This window comes from Alosa sapidissima, chromosome 17 (assembly GCF_018492685.1).
Source record: "Alosa sapidissima isolate fAloSap1 chromosome 17, fAloSap1.pri, whole genome shotgun sequence".
Taxonomy (NCBI): domain Eukaryota; kingdom Metazoa; phylum Chordata; class Actinopteri; order Clupeiformes; family Clupeidae; genus Alosa; species Alosa sapidissima.
Genome location: NC_055973.1, coordinates 34878785 through 34884784, shown reverse-complemented (window position 1 = coordinate 34884784; position 6000 = coordinate 34878785).

Genomic DNA, 6000 nt, shown 5'->3' with positions numbered 1-6000 from the left:
GTTCCTCGTTGGAGGAACACACTGCCAGTTCCTACAAGAGCAGGGACATCCCTCTCCATTTTCAAAAAACTCCTGAAGACCCAGCTCTTTAGAGAACATCTCCTCTCATAGCAACACTTACAAGTCTTGCTGATCCTAGCACTCACCAGCCGTCTTAAACTGACTGTTAACAACAGCACTCACTGATGCACTTATTTTTACTGTACTCTAATTTTTTTTTTAAATTGTCCTAAAATTGTTGAGAATTGCTCTAAAACTTAAACTGTTTACCATGTTGTGAGTCGCTTTGGCTAAAAAAGCGTCAGCCAAATGTAATGTAAATCTGTCTAAAAGATCACTCAGTGCGGAAGAGACTGACATTCTTTCAAAGGGTCTTTCTTTTGTTCCTTCTAAGCACGCTGATCCCTTTATGACAAAGATTGAACTTTTCAAATTATTCAGATCAATTAAATTGGAGTCTTTCTTTACAACGAGCCCAGCAGGCCTACTAATTCTAGAGAAAATTCGGAGAAGAGCCGTTTTCGGCCTAAAAGTACATTTATGCCCCCTGTATTAAATCCCTCGGTCCAGACTTTCTGCCGGTTGGTGGATCAGGATGTCTCTAACCGATTCACAAGAGAACAACATTTTTACTCAAACCTTTCTATCAGAGAACGCGAAGCCTTTCGGGCGCTTAGCGAAGATGATTCCATTGTGATAAAGCCTGCCGACAAGGGTGGGGCAGTTGTAATACAAGACAAAGATTCATACCGTAATGAAATTCTGAATCAACTTGGAGATCAGGAATTCTACTCCCCCCTTACGTGCGATCCAACTAGTTGTTTCTTCAATATGATTAAAAGAACTCTGAACAGTGGCAAAACAGAAAATTACATCACAAAGAATGAATAGGATTTTCTATTACAAGCGCACCCAGTACGACCTGTATTTTACACCTTGCCAAAAATCCATAAAAAATGTGAAGGTACCATCCCTGGACGTCCAATCGTAGCCGGCTGCCAATCCTTAACTGAATCCATCTCACAATATGTAGATTGGTATATAAAGCCAATTGTATGGACATTGCCCTTATATCTAAGGGACACTTCTGATTTTCTCAATAAACTGATGAATGTTCATGTATCTGACAATGACTTGCTATGCACTATGGATGTAACTAGCCTGTATACCAACATTCAGAGGTGGAAAAAGTACGAAAATATTGTACTCAAGTAAAAGTACCAATACCTTCATGAAATATTACTTAAGTACAAGTTAAAATACCAATCTGAAAATGTACTCAAGTAAAAGTAAAAAGTAGTTCATTTAAAATGTACTTTAAGTAAAAGTTACTTAGTTACTTTTTTTTTTGGGGGGGGGGGGTACCAGAACAACCAGTTTTACCAAAGACTTTCTAATGAGGAGATACAGCACTCAAAAAATCCTCCATAGTAATGCATGGGGTTAGTTTGTAACGCCAATATGGCAGTTGTCTACACATCATATGTCTACACATATCACAACCCTTCCGCAGAAAAACGTCGACATGTGAATACATTGAGCCAATCATGTGGTGTGCTGTGAAGACATCGTGCCAATCATCTGTTGTGATCTCGCTGCTGGAGCAAGATTGGTGTCGTGAAGCCTTACGCACACGCATTTCTGCTGAAATAGATGCACGATAAGTGCCCAAAAAGTGTTGCAATATGGCCGCCAAGTGGAGGTACTTGCCTGAAAAGGACGTTGAGAAATGGAGATCTATGTGAAAAATCACCGGAGTTCTCCTTTAAGTTTGAGCAGTAGTTGATTTTCAAAGTTAGTTGCACTCATCCTTGGGTCGCTTTGCAGTGAACAGTAATCCAGCACAACTGAAAAGCCCCTCACAGGCAGCTGAGGCAGGCAGGCCAATATTGAGTTGCAGAGAGTTTTTTTTATATTTGGAAACGAGCAGAAGGTTCAGCAGATTAAAGGGCGTCGTACTGGGGGGGAAAGTGGGAAGTATAGGGCCCCAATGAAGGAGAGGGCCCGTGAAAAGTGGAATACAGGGGGCACAACATTTTCACCAGGCATTAGTAATAACTCAGGTAATCCACACATAAAAAATCCAAACAACTCCATAAGTAGAGTCATGTGTAATGAAGTGGAATAACACAGGGGAAAAGTATTGAACACGCTAAGAAAAAGCACTAAGGCAAGGAAAGGGAAGGAACGAGCTGGAATCTGTATAGAGAGTAGTAATCCTTTCTATCTGTGCAAATTAATATAAGCTTGGTTAGTAGCCTACATATTGATGGGCTATAAAAAGGTTTTTCATTACCAAGGTGTCACACAAGAAACATTTCATGATGGATAAAAGCAAAAAGCTCTCCCAAGACCTTTGCAACCTTATTGTTGCAAAACATATCAATGAAACTGGTTACAGATGCATTTCAAAACATCAGAATCTTCCAGTAAGCAGCATGGGAGCCATTATCTGCAAGTGGAAGAAACATCACTGCATCATCAACCGGCCATGCACAGGATCTCCTCGTAATATTTCTGACCAGGGAGTCAGAAGGATAGTCAATTCCAAGAGCCAAGGACCACTCGGAGAAAGCTCCAGAAAGACTTGAAGGCAGCCAATTCAATTAAATAGTTCTGGAAGTAACTAAAGATCAGGATTCACAAGAGGAATCTGTTTAGAACAATGGGCCAAAATCAGACCTAATACTGCGACCAATAAGTTTTGTCATACAGGAAATGTCTTGAAGCTGTCTTTACAAAGGCTTTTCCACCAAGTATTGAAGAAATTTCAGTAGGCACGTTCAATACTTTTTTCCTGTGTCATTCCACTTTAATACACAAAACTCTTATGTTTGGATTTTTTATATGTGTGTTAATATAATGTGTGGTGAAAATTTCGAATAGACTCACTGGAAGTTTAGGCTAATTACTGGGGGGGGAAATAAGCGTTCAATACTTATTTCCACCATATATTTATTTTACCTGAATATTTTAACATCCAAAGTTTGACTGACTGGATTTTGTATACAAAACATAGTGAACTGTGTAAGGTCACTCTCACTCTCCCTTGCTATAGAGCTAAATGGTGTAGTCCGCCTGCACGATTCATAAGGTAGTCTATCTTTTGTTTATTTAGTCGAGCGCTTGTCGTGGACCGCTAATTGTTTTGCTGCTGGTGCAATGTCTTTCTCCAAGAAAGCCAAGTCAGGTTACTAAAAACAAAGGCCAAAACAGGGAAAAAGAGAGACATCAAAATGAGGGGAAACAACTGCTAATAAACTTCTTTCCAAAGAAAGGTGAGCACAAACGTCAAAACACGAAATCCCATGGTGTTTGCTTAAATATCTCCGCAATCATTAGTGCAAAAACGAACTGAGACAACCGATTGGAATAGCGGAAAATACACTTTCATAGGTTAGGCTAATCTGATGCATTTCGTGATCCAGTCTCCATCACTTTCAGAAAGACTGCATGGCGCCAGCTTAATTCATGTCCTGTTGTAGGCTACATGCTGATCATTATCACTAGGCTAGTGGTTTAGGGCGCGATTTTTTTTTTCTCCCTTTCCGTTTTCGTTAGTCTTTTTTTTTTACTCAAGTAACGGATGGGATTTTTGATGTAGCGAAGTACAATACTTCACTCAAAATGTAATCAAGTAAAATTTAAAATACCGATTTTATAAACTACTTAAAAAATACAAAATACACAGAAAAACTACTCAATACAGTAACGTGAGTAAATGTATTTCGTTACTTTCCACCTCTGCCAACATTCCCCATGATTTAGGCTTATGTGCCTTATGGCGGCCTTACATTGTACGATTTTGGTCTGTTTTCACAGTCGGCGACTAAATTTCCAAAGTCGGACAGAAATCATGGGAGTTGTGCTGGAATCGCGGCGCGCTCCCGTCAACTAGATCGTTAAGCGTAAGGTGCCAATCTTAGCGGTTTTAAGTCAGTCGGAGTCAGTCCTTTTCTAGTTTTGTCGTTACGACAATATCAAACATGTTTGATATTATCGTAAGTCTTTCTAGTCGTGGCTCATGCAAATAGTGACGTGAAAACCAATAGTGACCTCTCTCCAACACCAAACAGGAAGGGGCAAAGTAGGCGACAGATGTAGCCTATATGATTATTTGTTATTCTTATAATATTTGTCATTTCTTATACATATTTAGTCGGCTCTTCCACGTGACAGAACAACTCTATATCGGTTAGGGATGAAACAATGCTCCAGAAACACGAAAATACGACTTTGAGTTTAGTATGCTATAATTTCAGTTCCTGTTTATCTATTGCACGATGGGTAATAATTTAAAGGAATCTAGTTGCAGTCTTGTAAATAGTGACCCTGCAAGATCCCTAGTCATTGCAAAATCATAGTCTGTGACTTAAAACTCTACTACTTGTCTTTAGATGTGAGAGGGTCTGAGACTGTAATCTTTCACAAATCTTTTCCAAATCTTTGTGAATCTTTCCATAGTCTGTCAGTGTAAGGAGGGCTTTAGAACACTACTTAAAATCTAGAGATGTTGATGAGCCTCCAGCTAAATTCTTGTGGGACTTGGCACACATAGTGCTGACTATGAACTATTTCAAATTCGAAAACAATTTTTACCACCAGGTAAAGGGCACGGCAATGGGATCTCCATTTGCCCCAAACTATGCAAACTTATTTATGGGCAAATTTGAAGCGGATTTTGTTTATTCTTCAGATAATATCTTCCACCACTGTCTGAAATGTTGGTTTCGGTACATTGATGATGTGTTTTTTTTGTTTTCAGTGGAACAACTTAATCAATTTCAGGAATTCTTGAACACAAGACTTGACTCTGGTTTCTACGTATGACGAGGATTTGTAGTACTTACGAACAGTTTGAAGATCAGGCCAAAATTCTATATGACCGTTTCCTCGCCAAAGGCCATGATAACACTAATTTGGATTTATGTTTGAATAAGAACGAGAATCACTTTTTAAGAAAAAAGAAGCCACTTCAGATAATCGTGTTATCTTATCCACAACTTTTTCACCCCTTTCTGGTGAGATTAAGTCCATAGTCAAAAGACATTGGCATGTCTTATCTAGCGACCCACAGATCGGCCAATCTTTTCAAAACCCTCCACTTTTTGCCTATAAGAGGTGTAAAAATTTGAGAGATACGCTGGTGAGAGCTGACTCTTTCACTCCGCCAACCAATTGGCTTTCAACTCTTGATCCTGGCAACTTCCCCTGCAGGAGTTGCGTGAACTGTAATGCGATGATTGCAGGGGACAAGTCGAGGTGAGCTATCTGACACACGTTCACACTCGGTATCATGTTTCAACACACTTTAGGTCAAAATCACACCGGAATTATCCTTTAAGACTGAAGCGTGGTTATGCCTAATACTATCAGGTTCAGATGCAGCTGTTTGTCACCAACATGCCCTACTGTGATTTTATTGTTTGGACTGAGAAGGACAGCACTTCCGCCTTTGTAGAACGCATCACCCTAGATCTACCTTTTCTTTACTTAAGAGTTAGAAAGTGCCACAGAGTTTTTTAAAAAATGTATTGTACCTGAGCTGCTTGGTAAATATTTCTCTGCTCCACAACCTGTAGTACCAATTGCTGATCAAGGTCAGCAATGGTGCTACTGTCGTGAGCCAGAACAAGGGAATATGCTTGTCTGTGTGTCTGGCTTTTGCACAATTGGTAAGTTCCACCAAACTTGCCTTCACATCAGCAAAGTCCCAAAGCGGTGGCTGTGTCCCAGCTGCAGAAAAATTCTCAATTTCCAGAAAAGAAAAAAGTCGACCTAAGCTGTTTAAATTAGTATGCAATGTACATGCCTAAATGAAAACAAAGACAAGTAAACACAAGTGGAAATGTATAAACAATATTTTATTATTATTGTTGTTATTGTTTTACTTTCAATTGAGTTCAATTAACCTAAAAAAGAATACATGAAAATAAAGACATGTATCAAACAAAAGGCAACCTGGTATCACTGAAATGGTACAACAGAGTCTGATACATT